Consider the following 19,818-nt stretch of genomic DNA (forward strand, 5'->3'; position numbering starts at 1 on the left):
ATTACATCGTATATTCTAGTTATAAATTTTTTAGTCTAGTTTAGTTTTTTTAGTCTAAATTCCTCAAAAAATACTCTAAACTTCTCTATAAGGTAAGCTACAAAAATAACCCCCAAATATATGTTTAAAACATACAATTTCTTATCGTATTTATCGCGTTAAGTATATACTCTTTATATATATTTGAAATTCCCACGAAAAGTAAACAGTCATTCGTGGCTATTTTTGGTGGTGATTCGTTCTTAACTGAAATTCGACTTTGTGCCGGCGATTGTATTTGCACAAGCTCCAGTGTGAATGAACTCCTCCAATCCCCCTCCCCCTCACAGCCGTATCCTGGGCGCCCCGTTTTTTAGCCTGGGCTTGGCTTGGCTGGTCGTGGGATTGGTCCTGGGCCAGGGCCATTTATCATGCGAATCCCAGGAGAGTGCTCAAAGCAATGAAATTAAAAGCTGAATTGTTATTTTTGCGCGCTTGCCTCTTTGCTGGCTGGCTGCCTGGCTGGCTGGCTGGTGAGTCGAAGTCGAAGGATATGGAGTATCCTGGGCCCGACTGCAATGATTGGCATTTATGGCCCAGGACCGTGGTACCGTGCTCGGCTCCTGGCTCCAACTGGCTGGGCTGCATTATGGTATGGCCGCCATGGACGACTCCCGAGACTCTTCAACGCTTAATTGGCTTTTAATTTTGCGCGAGCGCATTACTTTCCATTACGATTAGAAGTGAATCCATTAATTAAATTCCATTCCAGGAGCAAAGGATAACGGCAGGAGCGCCATAGCGCCACACCGCCACAGTGCCCTCCATGGCATATAAAATTCAAATGGCCAAATATTTACAAGATAATTTGACATTTTAATGTTCGGCGACATGTGCGGCCATAAATAACTCGGGCGAAGATATTAATTCACTTTGCCGAAAGGATTACAAGCCAATTCGCCCACACAAGCCACCCCCAGAGGACATCAAGCCACGCCAGGAGTAAGCGGAAAGGAGCCAACCAAGCACATGCTTACATATTTTTCATGGAATTGCGGCTGGCAGACATAAATATCGAGTTACACACATTTTCTCAGGACCTCATATCGCCCACAAATGTCCTCGAACGGGACTGATGGGGGGGGAGGGTTGATATTAGGAAAACATTAAAATCACATTTTTAATAGATTACCAAAGCAAGAGAGGGTGACTGGTATCGTATCGGCATTCGGAAGGACGAGCAGCTACAAATCAGATGGAATGAGCTCTCTCATACCCTCCCATCCCACCGATGCACTTTTGCCGGCAAAACAATTAGGCAAGCAATCAAAGGACTCCCCAACCCCTACAGGCAACAGGGCGTATACATAATACTCGACACTACACAGGATACGACGGTATGGTGAAGTTTTCCAGGGCACACAGTGAGACTTAATTGAAATCAAAACAAAATGCAATTCAATTCGCTATCCAGCAGTGTTGGCTCACATGTGGGCCAACATCGAGGCGTCGTTAGTTTATGATTATTTGCCAGGACGAAGGATACGAGACGGGAGACGGGTATACTGGAGACGCTACTTTGACGGCAGTAGCAAGCTGCTCTCGAGGAAGTTGTAAAGTGGGTTAGAAATGGGGGAAAAGTGCATCTCGCCATGGAGTGTATTGCCGACGACGACGAAGAAGGATGCCGCTGTCGAGTCAGGGACTTGAACGACAAGAGGTTTATTATCTCCTCGGCGACACTCTGCCATAATTCAGCAGAAGCTATGGATCCTTGAACAGGGAACTTGGTTGATCTTTTCGGGCTTAAGTGCAGCCCGTTAAAGGACTTTCATTCCAAACTCTATTCAAAGTTGCCCGAAAACACTAAGCACTTGAATATATATATATTTATTGAAAAAAATCAGTCACTTGGGCTTGGCTTTCTGATTAATCGTCCTTTGGGGGGAACTGGAAGAGAAATAGGGAATTCCCTTGGTCAGCACTTCCTTTCAGGGCTGCTGCATCCTTTCGGGCTTGAGGCGAAAGGACCTCGTGCGAATCAAGTGCTTGTCGTTAAGCTGAATTTGATTGTTTCTCTGGCAAGTCGACTTCCAAAAAAATAAAAATAGACTCTGCCCAGCCAAGCTGAGAGATGGAAGCTGGGAGAGGCAAGGTGTTGTGGCAGCTATTGTCCTGGGCATGTTGTTTCTTTCAGTTGACCGCGACATCCAGGACGAAGCATACTTCAGGGGAAAAAAGAACAAGCGACGCCTTTTGTGTGTTGGGCTCTCCTCTGCCAATTGCATGTGCAAGTAAATGGGGGAAAAGCGGAAAAGTGGGTGGTTGTAGGGAGCGAAAAGGATGGACTAAGGATGCGATAGAGGGGGTAGCTGGCTTAGCTTCGTCCTGGCTGTGTTCGGTTTATTATGTCAGGGGGCGCACTAGTTGGAGACTGAATAGTGTTTAGCTGTCGACTAAAAAAGACATTTTCCAGCACACTTTGCGGTTAAGCAGACAATACCCGAAACCAGTAACCATCCCGGCACCAGTACTACTCCACCATATTCCCTCCCCCACACAGGACATACCCTCATCACAAAAAAGAGAAAACGCATTTTATGGCATTCAAATCGTAATGATTTTGCGCTTTTCTCATTTTCTTTCCTAACAATTCCTCCGCAAATGTGCGGCAAAGTTGGCAGAAAATTGCACTATCTCTCTGTGTGTGTGTGTGGTATGACTGCGTGTGTGTGTGTCTAGTGTGACTATCTGGTGAGTGTTACTCATTGAATTTTCATTTGAGCGCTTGGAAAATCTCAACGACGATGTCAGCTGCTGCTGTTGCCTCATCATCATGGTGTCGGAGTGGAACATGAAAATGGCGCCCAACGTGGGGCCCTGCAAGACCTCAACTGACCAGAAACCCTCTGCTAGTCATTCCAATTAAAGTGCTTAAATTTTAAACATCGAGCATAGCTTAAAATTAAAAACCATTGAATAATATTAATAATTTCCTATATACTGCCATGTTTGTGGTTCATAAACTCCTCCCTTGACACGTGCGGCTGCACAAAATTGAAATGCAATTAAAAATCATTTAGTGCCAAGCCTGAAAACAAGCAGCTATTTTTCAGCAGCTGTTCAGCACACTGAATATGCAAATTGAAATTAACAAAAATAAATGACTCGACTTGTCCAAAAACGATAGTTTCCGCCACATCATACACGGCGTATGTGTAATATTTTTGATGTACTTATTGCGTGTACGCACCACTTGCTGTTTCTGGCATCCAGTTAAGCGTCAAGGCAACAAGAAAATCCTATATATTCTTTGTAGCCATGTCGACGAAGGCGACGAGCTAGCTGAAAACTGTCACTAAATTGTTTGATTTACCCAAGAAATTTGAAGCATTTCTATGGCAATTATTTATCAAAAAGGACGAAAGGACTGCGAAATCAGCGTAACATGGCAAGAAATTTGTGAAAATGTTTTGCTTTAAATTGTCGCAAATTATCCTGGCTAATCAGAGCAAGTGGAAGGAAAAACATTTCTGCGGAAATGTTATTATAAATTTTATAAAATTTTCCTAAGAATTTTGTATTAAAATTAAACCTTTTTTAGGCAGAAAGCTAGCCAGAGCCAGTGCTTATTGAATAAATTTTGAAGAAATTAATTTGATTCAATGTGACTTTGCGGGCACGAAAGATAACGCTCGGCTTATATTGTCTTGGCATCCTGCGGCTCATCCTGCGACTTCCCCCATCCCCTATCGCCCATCTATCTCTTTGTGTGCATATGCAAATTACTCTCGCATATTTATTCACACACACAGTCACAAACAGGCCGACAGGATATATGGCATATAAAGTGGCATTTTTGCAAATGATGGGAACAGAGCTTAATGTGGAGAAAAATCAAAATAGTCAGCTGAGGGGGCAGGGCAGGGTTCTGGGGAAGAATATGAGACAAGGACAAAGCCTTTTGTGTGCCACAATAAACTATTTTTTATTGGGACAGGTCCTGCCAAAGGTGCTGGCTGGCTGGCTGGCTGGCCGGACTCGTCTTGTCCGTTCGTCGCATTTTTTCTCCCTCAGAGCCTTCCTCGCTGCTACTGCTACTGCTGCTGCGTTGTCGACCGCATAAAAGTTTTTCAATTAAGTGCCATGCCCTACTTTGGACTTTTTGCTGAAGCCAACCCACACACCACCCCCTCCACACACACACTCACACATATATATAGTCACATGGCCAAATCGAAAAGGACTCACACATATAGGGTGGGGGAGAGAGAGTTACATGCGCGGCATTGCTGCATGCATAATGCGGCGGCTAAAAGCGTCGCCAGCATTTTCATGGCAGTTGCAGTTGACGCTGCAACGCATATCCTGACGCCGACGTTGACGCCGACGCTGACGCTGACGCCTACTGCGTAAGTGGAACACACGCTTGGACTCCTCAAGCCCATACCCTTGATCCAAGGATCTTAGGTTTGTCGGCAATTAATTAAAAGAGAAATAAACTAAAACTTAAATAAATTATTTGAATAATTAGGCATATATTTAAGAGCTTTTAATTTCAATATTAAATATATTTTAATTAATAAAGGTAAGCCCCCCCCTAGACAAGCCTTCCAAAAACCACATCTCTCATTAAGGAACTTATTCTTTTTTAATATCCTTCAAGTGAAAAGGACTTAAGGAGCAAGAACTCCTTTAAAGCAGTACCTCCCCTCCAACCATAACCAGCTGAGGGCAAAAAAAAAATCAACAAAACCCAACAACTTTTTGCTGCAGCAACCTGAGCAATTTTCATTAAATACACAAAAAAAAGAGGGAATATTCGTAGAAGCTTCTACTATCTGATGATGATGAAGGGGGCCCAGGACGAAGGGGACTCCTAGGACTCACAGGACGAGACAATTTTGAGCCAGTGCAAAACAAATACGTGACATGTGCGTAGCCCCAAACGCACGCACACACGAAATGCTTTTAATGAAGTAGCAAAGCTTTGTTACAAATCTTTCTTCTTTTTTTTTTGCGAGGATTCTTTTCTCTGTTTCTGATGTCCTTTCGTTTTGGCTACCGAGTCCATGTTACCATTTAACTTTGACATTTACACGATGGTCTACTATAACACAGGATAATTCTGAACAAAAAATCTGCAGTTTCTATTCCCTCAGGAGGTAGTGATTTAATTAATTATTTCTTTCCAGTAACGAGAAGCTTCTCTTCAATTATCAGTTATAGAAAGTAGTACTTGGAGAACCTCTATAGATTTTTGAAAATAAAACCAACTAACTATAACTACCCCTAACTCTTAAATTAGTTACTTTACTGTGCCAGTTGTCCTGTAGTTTTCCCTTTCTCTGGCATTAGTTGGCTGTATTTATTTTGGCCAAGGCTTAAACTTCAATCATTTAACATAACGTGCACGCATTTTGTGGTCTACTCCAAGTTCCCTCCACAACCGACAGTCAGACAGTCAGACAGACAGCCACAATCAACTTCAATAACTTCGACACACTCACAGAAATAGCGTTCCTGCCAGAGACGGGGAGTTCCTGCAGAGGAGTATCCTGTCCTAACCTCTCCCTCCATCCCGCCCCATGGTATGCATGTTTATATTAGTTACGGGGCCCAGAGCAACAAATGGTAGAGGAAAACTTTGCCCAGCAGGTCGGCAACTTGATTTAACTCACACAGTGAACACTGAAGAGTGATGAACAACAGTGAACAGTAAACAGTAAAAACTGTTGCGAAGAAAACCAAACAAAAAAAAAAAAAAGAGAAGAGAAGAGATCCGTTTCCCAGGTAACGCATTTGGTGTCCTTGAGTCCTTGCCAAGAGTCAAATGATTAAAACACACGCACAAAGGCTGCCAGAGGATGAGGAGGAGGAGGAGTAGGACGAGGAGGCTGATTCAGAGGCTGAAACCTCTTCGCGGGCAACATAGCCCCACCATAGCACTTGGCGCGCTAACCAAAATCCATTCAGCAAACTAAACCAAACCAATTTGAAGTGAAAACCTCAATTCAGAGCACACACACACACGCTTGGATGGGTGGGGGTGTCTGGCTTAAGCAACCACGCCTTCCCATAGCCCATAACCCACCAGCACCCGCACCAGCACCCAACACATTCCACCCCCCCCCCCCCCCATTTGCCCCATTGATTATAATATGCGCCTGGGTCTTTGGGTCTTTCATCAAGTTGGGACACGGTACCGGGAAGTGTTCGACGGCGAGTCCCAAAGTCGATGTCTTATATGCAAATTTGATTTAGCCCGCACAAAGTGGAATAATAAATACAAATCCCGAACACGATCTATGGGGCAACTCTTTAAGGCCCTACCCTGCCCTGCCTGGCCCTGACTTGCCCTGCGACTTACAAATTGTGATTTTAGGTGGCAGAAAGTAAGGAAGCAGAGATGGTACAAAAAAGAAACGGATATCGAAGTTATTCATCGAAATAATCGAAGGGGAAAGCAAGATATCGGAGCTATTTTATCATGAAAGTAAATAAGATGGGGTTTTTAAGAAGAATATTATTGAAATATTATCATTTAAGACAGTGATTGTCAGCTGACGTGTAATTTATCGAAATAATCGAAAGATATTTTCAACTATCGAGAATTATTAATCATTTCTAAAAGACTTTAAAGGCTATAGATTTTTTTTAAATAATATAGATTTTCTAAGAATATCAATCAATTTAAAACATATTAGACAGAGATACACTACGATATATACTCGTCGAATAATTTATCGAAATAATCGTAAGCTATCGATGTTATTAAATAATCTATAAAAGCAATAAAAGTAAGCAATATAGGTTTTCTAAGAAAAATATTATCTCATTGTCAGCAGAATTCAAGGTAATACAAAAATAAGTGATATTACACTTAATTATTGAAATAATCCAAAACTATCGATTTATTTCAATAAAATAATATTTAAATAATTTTTAAAAGCCTACAAGCTTACTAAGATAGTGTTTCTAAGAAGAATTCTATTGAAATACAATTTTTATAAAATATTCCACCCATTTAAAGCCATTTGAAGAAACCAAATCGATATTTTCGATAAACTTTTAAACTGTATTGTGTTTAAAACATGAAAAAATATTTGGAATATCCGCCTGTGAGTAAGTGGCATTGATTGTGTGCCACCCCTAGAGGTGGAATGCCTCTTGATTCAATAGGGTTATCCATCACGAAAGGGCGTTGGTTCGACGCGGCGGCAAACATATCCCATATTCCAGTTTGTTTCTCTGTATAGAAATTTGATTTTCATAAGCTGACTCACGTGCCACGTCAAATGGCTTATACCGTACTATGTATAGGTGTAGCTGCTACTAGCTACTAGTCCCTAGTCCCTCCTAGTCCCTCCCAGCAGTAACTGGGCCGGGCCTCCGGTAGGGTCGTAACTGTGTGTGGGTTTGTCGATTTTTGGTTTACCATCTCGGCACGCACGCTCGCATATGCCGCGGGATTGAACCCTGAATCCCTGGCAGGGTCTCTCTCTGCCAGGATTCAGCAGAAAGGTGGTGGTGGTAACGCATGAATTAAGCCAAAGATATGTTTGACAGGCAATATTTTGCTACACAAACACCCACATATACACATCCATACATCCTGCACACAGTTCACATTTAGCCAGGACACGTAATGCATTTGCATGGATCGGGTCCTGCATAGCCGAAGGAATTATGCAGCGCTCCTTTAGGGGCGGTCATGAACCAGAATCCGAAGTAAACGGAAATGCTTTTAACTGCCAGAGCCAGTGCTCTTAAAAAAAAAAAAAAATGGCAGCAAATGCTAAAAGGGAAGCAGGTGCGTAAGTCTGCAAATAAAGCACCCAAGGTGCCTGGACTAAGGAAAGCGATCCATAAACGATGCAGGAATGCAGGGATGCAGGGATGCATAAACGGGGGATTCCAATGTCCGAGTGCTGGACTTATCACTCACTCTAAACAAAATCCCTGCAGAGTCCTGGTCCTGGTTCCGGCAGGTGGCCAGGCAATGGAAAAAATATTCTATATTCTAAAAATAGAGACAGGGAGACACTGTGACAGATGACAAAGGTGACGATGATGCACAACGACGGGGCTTAGTGTTTATTGTTTAGGTGAACTAATCGAAAAATTCCTATGACTGGGGCTTCACAATTCAATTAATTCACCAAAAATAAAGCTATTGGTGTTATACAATATTGTATGATAGATGATGATAAGTGCCATTTCAATTAAAAAACTGCACATCCTGCTGGCAGCATTTTTCATTTCACACGTATGCATTTTTCGTTGAATTCAATTTGTAAATTTTTTTCCATTGTAATGCCTCTCCAAAAAAATAAATTCCCAAAAAAAAAAGGGATATTTTTTAATTCTATGCAGGAAAAAAAAAGGGGAAGGGCTGGCTGGGTGGGTGGGCTCAATTAACTGGCATTAAGTGACTGGCCCGGGGAGGAAATCTTTTGCAAGTGAAATTGAATACGTGGCCACCCACTTAACCACCAAAACCACCAAGCCACTGAACCACCACCGCCCCGCAAAAGTGACAGCACAAGTGACATTTCAATGATTTCGCTGTCAGTCAGTCAGTCAGTCAGACAGTGAGGCAGCTAGGCATTCAGTCAGTCAGTCCGTCAGTCAGTCACTGTGTCTGGATGTCTTTCATTCAGGCACTCAATGCCACAAGAACCAGTGCCTCCTCCTACCAGTGGCACTCAAGTGGGCGTGCCAAAACTTTGAGTTCTCCGACCGAGTTTGATTCCGATTGCGATTCTCATTCCAAGAGTAAGAGGAGGACCGTGGAGTAAAAGGACTTCCGAGGGCGAGACAAATGGCTGTCACGCAGTGGCGGTTCGAAACAACAACTAAATTTTTTTCTTCTTTTTTTTTGACTGACTCTCCCCCCTTCCTTACATTTAGTGGGTAAAGTGCTAACCACAGCAAGGGGATATATACACACAAAACCATCAAACGACTGTCGAAATGCCAAATGTTGTTTTTATCCAAAAAAAAAAAAAAAAACAAAAATAGGAAAATCCCGGAAAAGTTTTTTTTTTTTGGGAAAAAGAGCGCGTGTGGCTGACTGGCTGGGCTATCTCTATATTTTAGGCAATTAGCGTTAATTCGCAAGGTCTAGTTTATAAAATATTAAATTTGCCATTATTTATGGAGACCATGCCGCGTATGCTAATTAGTCATTGAGTGGTTCTGATCCACCTCCCCCCATAACCCTCTAACCAACCTGTAAGCGGCTTGTAAATCATGTGAGCTTCGTCCTGGAAAGTGTGTTTGGAAAATGTATTAAAAACTAATTAGAAAGCAAGCCCCCTCGTCGTATGTATATCCTCTCGTTATAGCCATCAGCCATCAGGTGAAAGTTTCATTTCAATAATTATGGGATAGAAGCTCAAGTTTCAAGAAGGGAAACTTTTCCTGGATTATGGTATGGTATACCCCTGCCTTGGCTCAATATTGGTTTTTAATCAATATTCGCGATACTTTATCTTCTACTAGATGATAGGAGGTTGTCTTTAAAGCTTGTCCTTGTGAGATTAATTAATAAAGGAGCTAGATAGAACTCTAGAGGCCTACTCCTTAAGTATTCTATTAATTATTGCAAGTTAATCAATCAAATTGCTTGTCAATCATCCAACCTGACCATCAATAGTCCTTATGAGTCCTTGTTTGAAAAGTTTTGCGCCTTGTAATTTGTCTAATGCAGGTCATACATACTCTATATACTATATACATATGATAAAAAGTCTCTTAGCAATCAAATCTGTCTTGCTCCTTGAGCTTAAATACATCCTTTGCCATTTGTCAGAACTGGCAAGGACAACACTCATACGCCCCGTTGCCACGAACACTAACTTGTGCACTTTCATTTAATAGACACTCTTGCCATCTCTTTCGAGTGTGTGTCTCCCATCTCTCTCACTCTCTCTCATCCTCTATATCTATGTATGTCAGTGCCTGGCTATATTTTAACTTAATTAACTTGCAACTATTTAAGTGAACAACACAAGTGGCTCGTTTTCGTTTTCGTTTCGGTTTCGGTTTCTGTTTTTGCTTCTTCTCGACTTTCAAGGATTTTTCGACTTTCTCTCCATTTCTCTCGAGAAACTGTGTGAGAAATCTGGCTCTGTAGAGGTCCTAGTAGCTTCTCCGGTTCTTCTCTGGCACATTCAATGACTACAAATTGTGGTCATCAGAAAACAAGAGCTGGCCTGGGCACTGCGGGGGCGCTCCATAGAATTAAAGGTGGAATCAGGAAATAGGAGATTTCGTTTGTCACGTACCATGGGGAGAAAGTCGAACCAGCCGAGCCATGGGTGCTATGAAGCCAGGGCACGTATACCCAAGGTGCTGCTGCCCAGCCCCCTTGACCTGCCCTGCCCTGCCCTGCCTCCTTTTACACTTGGTGGTGCTGCGCCTCCGCCCACTTTTCCGCAAGTTTTCCGCAGACGGCGATTGCCACTGCGATTTGTATAAAATTACAATTTCACTTCAAGCCCAGAGTCCGTGAATTGAGGTCGATAGAGAGGCTCTGTCTTCTCCGGTTCCTGTCTGTCTCTTTCCACTGTCTTTCTAGCCATCACTTTCGCTCCTGTGTGGCTTTGGCTTTAATAGTATTTAGCTTTAGGTGACGTTCTTCGAGTCCATTAGCTATCTTGAGAGGAGAGTTCCAAAGCTCCCAAGGTTGTGATTTCAAAAGAAAACTGTAAGATACCTGCTACTTCTAAGCATTAAATCTTTATAGAAAAGACTAACACTATGAAAGAGACTAAGTCTATACATAGTATGTGAGGATTGGAGACTTCAATAAAGAAAGAAAACTATATAATACCCGGTACTTGGCTGAAATTGGAGTTTAAACTTTAAAGAAACTAAGAAAACTATAGGATATCTGGGTAATACATACCAATACCTCTAATTCCAATCCTTTTCAAAATAAATATAAGATTTCAATGAGGAAATGAAACTATAGGATACCCGGTACTTGTCTGGAAAAGAAGCTAAAATTTAAAACAAAAAAGAAAGATATTCGATACCTGGTACTTTTATGAGTCTGGTACTTTGAATCTTAACAAGAAGTCTTTTAATGGAATATGTAGTCATTAATAAAAAAAGGCAAACTTTATACCCGGTACATGCAAAAATAAAAAAAGGCAAACTTTATACCCGGTACATGCAAAAATAAAGAAATAAAATAGCTATACGATACCCGGTACTTGTATGACAAAATCTTGAAAGAAAAAAACCTGCACCAAGAAAAAGAAAAAGAAATTTTAAGAAGATCTACTATTTAGTATTTAAACTATCTAGAAATTAAGATTTAAATAAATGAAGCAAGCTATACGATACACGATACTTCCACAAATATTAAATCTTTCAAAAAATATAACCAAACAAAGTATAACTCCATAGTCGCTTTTAGGAACTTAATTTTTGCTGTGACCCGCGGGTGCAGTAACCAAAGGATCCGATGCTCATTATAGAAACTAGGACTCCCAGGACTATGACTCCTGCCGCGGCCTCAGCTACCCCACCCCTCTCTCTTCCTCTGTCCAGGCCCCCCTCTATTGTCAATTGCAATTCTCTTAATTAGTTTCTGATGCTTGGTGCGTTTCTCTGTTCTTTGGATACCAATTCTGATTCCGGATTCTTATTCCGGATTCCTATTCCGGAATAGCCGACGATTTTGGTCCTTCCGCGAATGTCCTTTTGCTGTTTTTGGCATTTCATTCGCATTTCGGACCGTCGTGATGTAATTTTCTGCTTGTTACATTTTTCCTCATTTTATTTTATTTGACTGTTTTCAGCTTTTTTTTTTTGGAGGTTGGAAGCAGCAACGCCGTTTGTTTTCGGTTGCTAGAAATTTATTCAAATTGGAATTTAATTGAAATGTTTGTCATTTGGATGCTTTCCCACACAGACACCACCCTCCTTGGAGCTTCACGTTCTGATTCACTTCCCATTCTCCGGAGACAGAGACATGTACATTTCTAGCTTTTGACTTTTTCCAATTCGGTTCGAATGCGGTTACCAATTCGTGCCATTCTTCCCCGCCCGACTGTCTATTTATTTATTTTGCGGCTTACTTCTCCGCCCACAACACACAGCTCGCCGTCCAAGAAGTAATTGTGGAATTTTAAGAATTTCATCTGGCATTCCTTTCAACTAAAAATGTATAAATTCTAGCCAAGAGATTTCTTCCAAAAAGAAGAAAAATTCATTATTGTTTTTTTTTTGAAAAACAATAAAAATCAAATAAAAATTCCACAAACTATTTCAAGATATTTAAGGTATTCTTTTTTTAAAATATCCGCTTTGGATTTAAAGCTTAAAGATATTTATTTTAATTCTCATTGTTTGGATGCGGCTGTGTATCCTTCGGTGGTTCTCATATCCGGACAGGACATGTGTTTCATTTTGTAAGTAGGAAGTGCGAAAATCGTCTGGTTAACAATGATTCCCAAACCAGGGGTGGGTGGGAGGAGGGCTAAAGGATAAAGGACGTCGGTGGACGGAAAACGAGCCAAAATAGATGGCAATGGTTGTGGAAATGGAAAATGGACTAAAAGGTGGACTTGGTTGGGGTCTGACTGGGTTGGGCCGTGCGAAATGAAAATCACAATATGCTAAAACAGATGCAAAAAGGGGAAAATAAATATTTTGCCAGCAATCACATCAACAACAATAACAACAACAACAAATAACAACAACAACAACAAAAGCCAGTATAGAGTTCGACGCAGTTTTCTAGCCTCAGGGCTGTTGTTTTTATGTATTTGTTGATGTTTTTGGTCCTCTGCTCTCACACTCTGTCTCTTTCACTCTGGCTCGTCCTGTCTCTTTCGTTTTTTTGGGGGGGGGGGCCTGTAAACCAATTTGCCAAAAACCCCAACAACAGCAACAACAACAACAGAAAGGGAAAAACGTTATAAACTCGCCAAAAACCGAACACGAAAAGTGCACTATATGGGGTACGAAACACAAACGGCAACAAAAATTGGCATTTTGGAAAAAAAAAAAAATGTTTAAGTAAAAAATAAAAAATACAAAAATAAGACTAGAAGGGATGTGTGTTGGTAGTGGGTGTGTGGTGGTGGTAGTATGGTTAAAAATTTTGATAGCAAAATGCTGCTAACGAAATTGAGCTGCCGCAATGCCTATGGAGAAATAGAGTTCAGGGGCTTTCTGAAAAAACATTCAGCATACAATGCACTCTGCAACCTATACCTTACTACACCCATCACTATAGACCCCAGCACCCTACACCACACTGCCTAGACCATTCTATAACCAAGACTCTACAACACCCTACATACTGCACAGTATACCCTTCTACATTCTATAGTCTCCTCCCAGCTGCTTTCTTCACCCTACTGTACCTTGAATCTTACCCTAAACCCTACAACCAAGACCCTACTGCACCCTTCACCTTACAACCTTACAGCTTTTCACACTACTATACCCTATACTCAGCTATACTATACCATACGACACCCTATACTACACTATATCCTATACCATTCAACTCCATACACCCTACAAACTAAACCATACTATACCCCACTACACTATATACCCTACAAACTGCGTAATATACTCTACATCCAACTATACCCAATACCTTAGTACACCCTACACCATACTACACTCTATACCTATATACACCGTACTGCAACATTCATGTTACTACGTCTTAAACTACGTCTTCTACTATGAAACCCTACACCTAAGTGCATCCTACACTCTATTGCACCCTACATCTTACTACACATATACCCTAGACTTAACTATAACCTGTACCCTACACCTTACACCTCACTATACCCTACTCCCTATACCATACTACACTCTATACCCTTCTGACCCTACTGCATCCTACACCTTACTACACTCTACACCTTGCCACAACCTACACCCTACTACATTCTCCACCCCAAACTCTTATATACCCTACACATTCTTACACCCTACACCCATTACACTAAGCATCTGAAACACAAAACCCAAAAATGCACTCAATACAAATATAAATAACTGTCAGGACTAAAGAATCAAAAGCATTCCAAGCCACCCACTACCATTGGAAACAAATTTTCAGCATGATTGCATCGCGAACACACGGCGTATACGTAATGCATGCATCCACCACCTTGCCGTTTGCCTTTCTGAAAAAGGATCAGCAAGAGTCCTGCATGGCCTTAATGAACCTCCGACTGAGGACGGACCCCACCTTAATGGAAATTTCTTAGTGGCCAAATTGAATTTTCAGTTGCAAAAAGGCCGACTTGTTGAAAGAGTGGCAGTGCCAGTGGCAGTTGCAATTGCAGTGTGGCAGTGTGGCAGGAGGCTAAATGGTAAGAGAGGCTGCAATCCCAACAGCTGATTTATGTGAGCCCTTCTCCGTGCTTCTCATAGAGCCTACCTACCTACCTACCTAGCTAGCTGAATTTGCTCATAAAAATGTTTGCTCATTCCGACTGCAAATTCCGGGGAAATCCCATCAAATCAGCGCAGTCAGGCACGTTTCCACGGGCCATTAGCCATCCTGGGCCCCAGCCCGCACCCACTCCACCTCCTTTTAAGCCATCGACAAGCAAAAGGGAGCCAATTCGGCCAAAAACTCAGTTCTAGCCGAAACACGTTCGACTGTTTGTTTAAATTTTCAGCAATGCCACTGCCAGTGGAAATTGCTTTTTTTTCTTCGTTTTTTTTTTGGGGAATGGTGACTCGTCGCGATCATTTGACCATTTCGGTTTGTGTACTTTATGCCTTCTACACGTGCCCAGCCCCTGCCACCTTCCTCGTTTGTACAACAATGAAAAACTAGTAATAATATTGTGGTAATATCATTTCGCAATTTAGTTTCGCCCACAGACACAAATTCCAGGCACAACAATAGAAGCTAACCGAAAAAACTAATTTCATATATGGCAATAAAAGGTGGAATATTTCGACCAGCAATGGAAAATTGCAAATTAAATTATGGCCCACACACAGCCATGGCACTCTCGGCTCACCATAAAAAAATATGAAAAATAAATATTAGTAGAAGAAATCTTACAATTTTCCACAGCATTAAATTTCACTTAGCATATAGTAGAAGTAAAAGGTATGCACAAGGATAGTACTTTGGGTAAAGTGCAGTGTGCTCGTTAAGATTCTGAATCTCAACAGAGTGACTGTCTTGGTGGCCTTAGGCTTCGATAGGGAGAAGCTGCCGCTCAACTCAACTCTTTGAAAGAGTATTGCACGTTCGACCCACATTTAGGCCACCAAGTAAGTGGCTTAGCTGAAGTGCATGACAGTTTTGCGAGGCTACTTGGTCCTGAGAGCTAACTAAAAAGTTTCGAAGGCAACATTTTACCTTTTGTGTTAATTCTTTGCCACACTTACCTTGGGCTTGGCTCACTACTGACCTCCTCCTCGGTCTGGTCTCTGTCTCTGAAATAAAAGAAATATAATTCAAATATTTGCTATATTAGTTGGTGACTTAAAAAAACTCATTAAGGACACCGAGTCACATTAAAGGCACACTTCAAATGATATTTGCATATTTTATTTCTATGCTTTTTTTATTTACTCAGTATTTTCGTCACAAAAACCAGAAAAAAGTCACAAAAAGTCACAGAGAGAGGGAGAGACACTTTTCATTAACTTTTCGGATGTTTGTGTGTCATCAGATGAACCATCCAGGGATATAATTATTCTTTGCTCTACGCCCTTAAAAAAAAAAACAACAGTAAAAACCGTAAAAAGAAAAAAAAAACGGTGAAAATAACGGCATAAAAAACCGTAAACAAATTTTTGGCGCTGTCAAAAAGTCCCCAGGGATGAATTCATTTCAAGACGTTTGCTTTATTCTCCATTCTGTTTTATTCTTCAGGTGTTGTATCTTTTCCCCCCTAAAAATTACTCTACCTCCCCCACCTCATCCTCGTCCTTGTCCTCACGTATCCTGTTTATACTTTCTACTTTAGGTATATTGTACCCAGTCTGTTCTCACTGGAATACTCATTCTCAAATATCTGTTTCTGTATCTTTTGGCCCATTGTTGGTGTTGTTTAGCTTGTTGCAGCCAGGAGATAACAGAGACTTATCAGTGTGTCCTCAAGGACTCTGTCGGTCCGCTAGACAGCCACCTGGGGACGCAGGACAATACGGCGAGAGGCTCCCAACTCGACGATGGAGAAGTGGAAATGAGGCAGCGTGGAAAGTTCATTGGGTGACGATGACAGCAAATTGCATTAAATGAACTAGAAGAATGCCTCCCGGCGAGACTGATTAGTGACTTTCCTATCTCCGCCAACGGGAGCAGCAGCCAGTGGAGCGGCCGTGGCATGGAAGTGATGTGCAAAAATGAAAAGGAGATCCACTCCTACCACTGCTTCACAGGCGAATCCATATATTTAAGTTGAAAACAAAGGACTATTAATAAATCACAAGCACGAGAAGCACTCTTTTTTATAATGGCACAGTTCTTGGGACATGGTGTTCTCATATGACTTCTAGGGAAGCCTCTATCTTGGCCAATATCCATCGGATTCCCAAGGGGAATACCTTAAATGATTCGTGGATCGATTCTCTATATATCTCCATCAAAATCTAATACTCTTAATTTTTAAAGATTTTTTGTCAATTTTTCTGGGCAGACCCCTTGGAAAAGTGGAGGAATCCCCAAGAAGCGAGATATGACCCATACGGAAGCCCATATCTTGGCCAATATCCATCGGATTCCCAAGGGGAATACCTTAAAAGATTTGTGGATCGATTCTCTATAGATGTGCATCAAAATCTGATACTCTTAAATTTTTTCGATTTTTTGTCAATTTTTCTGGGGAGACCCCTTTGAAAAGTGGAGGAATCCCCAAGAAGCGAAATTTGGCCTATAAGGAAGCCCATATCTTGGCCAATATCCATCGGATTCCCACGGGGAATACCTTAAAAGATTCGTGGATCGATTCTCTATAGATCTGCATCAAAATCTGATACTCTTAAATTTTTTCGATTTTTTGTCAATTTTTCTGGGCAGACCCCTTGGAAAAGTGGAGGAATCCTCAAGAAGCGAGATATGGCCCATACGGAAGCCCATATCTTGGCCAATATCCTTCGGATTTCCGAGGGGAATACCTTAAAAGATTCGTGGATCGATTCTCTATAGATCTCCATCAAAATCTAATGCTCTTAAATTTTTAAGATTTTTTGTCTATTTTTCTGGGGAGACCCCTTGGAAATGTGGAGGAATCCCCAAGAGGCGAAATATGGCCCATAAGGAAGCCCATATCTTGGCCAATATCCATCGGATTCCCAAGGGGAATATTTCAATAGATTTGTACAACAATTTTCTTTCAAAATATAGTAGATTTTTTCAGAGAAATATTCCAGAGCTCCCTTATATTAAAATTCCTAAATCATAAAAGGAACCCCCTTAAAAAAATCCCAACAAGCGGGTTTTTCAAGAAAAACTCATAACCGTACTATATTGTGTACATTAAACCCCAGATATCTCAACCCCAAAGAGTACAGCAATGTGGGAGAACTACTCCCAAATAAACGTCCTTGCAGATGTGCACTTTTTGGAGTCCTTCCAACCGCTTCTCATAAAAATGAGCCAAAAGCTGTTGGTAAGGATAAACATATGCGGAATCAGATGGCATATCCTCAAATGACTTCTGGCGGAGGAGAGGAGGAGGAGGAGAGTCTTGGGCCTGCAGCTAGCTTGACTCCATACTTTGAGTCCTGCCACCAGGCAACCGCAATGTTTCCCTGCCAGCTGAGAAAGTGCCAGGCTCGAGTTAATCTTCCCCGGATCTCCGGCTAACCCGCAACACTCCCACCTCCCACCTCCCACCACCCCAATTCAAAGAGGAGAGTCCTCCCTAGCTGGCAGGCATTAACCGCAACATTTTCGTCCTGTCAGCAAATCTGGAGACAAACATCGTTTACCCTGGCAGATGGGTCAGGTTCATATGTTGGATATCTATGGCTGTATGTGAGGATATATACATATACATATATATGTAAGGATGTCTTCCCGCAAATTGTTACTTCTGGCTAATCAATTGCCTCCTCGTAGCCTTCTGAGCCGAAGTCGTTGTTGCTTTGAAGGGTTTCCAGTTTCGTGGGCTCGGTTTTGTGAGCAGAATTTTTGGTTGAAGCTCAGCTTGTGGCTTTTCCTCGTATTTGATTTAGAAATTTGCAGGTAATGAAGCTGTTTAATGTCTCTCTGCCAGGCCAAGACGCCAGTTCTGTGGCCAGCCACTCAACTAACTTGTCCCTTTCAGTGGCAGTCCTAAGTCCTTCGTCCTTGGTCCTTCATTCTGAAATGTGGTCACAAGGCATTCGAGTGGCAGACTTCTCTCTCTCTCTCTGTGTTGTGATGTCATAAGTGGAGGGGCGAGACATAAATTAACGCAGTATCCATACAAACATACAAAATATCCTATATCCTTGTCTAAGGACTCGTTTTGTTGATTAAATTTTAAAGACAATTTTCCGATTGAACGAACCATGGAACCTGTGAACCTGGAAAAGCAATTATCCTTACCAATCCGGAAGGGAAATCGTTTTGTATTTGTGATACACCAATTGGAGAGAGTGTGTGTGTGTGGGGTGAGTGTGTGTATAGTGTCCTGGGTGTGTGTGGCAAACTGGCAACGGGCAACTGGCAACTTTCGCCTCAAATTCATTTGCAATTAAACGCATAAACATTTTAATTATGCCAAAGCCTCGCCTGGGAAAAGTTTCTAGAATACTGACGCCCCTCTGCTCTGCACTGCTCTGCTCTTGTGATCCTTCGAGCCAATCCTGACCGCGAAGTCATCCTCACCATCCAAGCCATCCATGGAGGCTGAAAGCCGAAGCTTTGTTTCCAAAAAGTTTTTGGCGCACATGCATAATGAAAACTTTCCACGCCATTGTGAATGCAAGGCAAAAGTCGACTGAGCGCCCCAAGTCTGGCTATCAATTTGTTTGTTTGGGCTTTTTGGGGGAGTGGTGGGTGGTTTGAGGATAGGTGGGCAGGCAGGCAGGCAGGTGCGGCTTAGGCTGGCAGCTTAATGAATTTACATAACGCACACACAAATCAAAAGCCAAAAAGGAACAGGACTCAGGACTCACGATTCAACTTTTGGCGCCACCGCATTCGCAGGCGACACTTCCACATTCCCTCATGTCCTTTCACTCCTGGAACAGTAGCAGCACCAGGGCTAATCAGCTTGGCAAAGTTTCTGCCCGAAATTATGTGAATTTTCAGTTATTAAAAGGCAACCTTAGAAGTGAAAAGCTGACGGGAGCGGGAGCGGGAGACTAATCCTTAGAAAAATACCTAATAAATAAAAATCAAATACGGAAAAACTTTTCCTGGGGGCAGGCATTCATCAATGACAAGTGAAGGAGCGAGCGCCTGAAAGGACCTCCAATTGATGACAATGAGCAGCGAAATTGAATTGAAAATTAATGTTTGAATTAAAATGAAAAATGTTCGTATATTTCCCAGTTGCAAGCTCCTGCTAAGGGACACATTTTCATTAAGACACTGCCTGAAATCAATTCGAGTCCTGGGCAAAAGCACTATATTTTCCATAGCATACTTATGCGGGCATGCAATTATTTATGAAGCAACTGCCCCGGGCTACCCCCCAAGTGATATATGAAGGAGTACAGGCCGAATGGTATATGCTTGGGGTTCGCCCCCCAATTATTAGCTGACCCCAACAGACAATTGGCCAAAACACACACATCCATACACACACCATTTGTCGTCTGTGTTTTCCACTCCGTCGGACCTTGGCAATAAAATTAAAAGTCGCAACCGAAGAACAACCGAACCGG

General features: G+C 41.9%; 1 protein-coding gene across 3 annotated transcripts in view; it reads right to left on the bottom strand.

The window, feature by feature from the left end:
* The window catches only part of dpr8 (defective proboscis extension response 8), a 145,042-nt gene that overhangs the window by 63,700 nt on the left and 61,524 nt on the right, over positions 1 to 19,818 (bottom strand). For all 3 annotated transcript variants that reach the window (XM_070283031.1, XM_017244096.3, XM_017244100.3), the window contains exon 3: positions 15,382 to 15,429. The gene's annotated coding sequence lies outside the window, so the exon portion shown is untranslated. The remainder of the gene's footprint in view (positions 1 to 15,381; positions 15,430 to 19,818) is intronic.

Source organism: Drosophila bipectinata, chromosome XR (assembly GCF_030179905.1).
Source record: "Drosophila bipectinata strain 14024-0381.07 chromosome XR, DbipHiC1v2, whole genome shotgun sequence".
NCBI classification, from domain to species: domain Eukaryota; kingdom Metazoa; phylum Arthropoda; class Insecta; order Diptera; family Drosophilidae; genus Drosophila; species Drosophila bipectinata.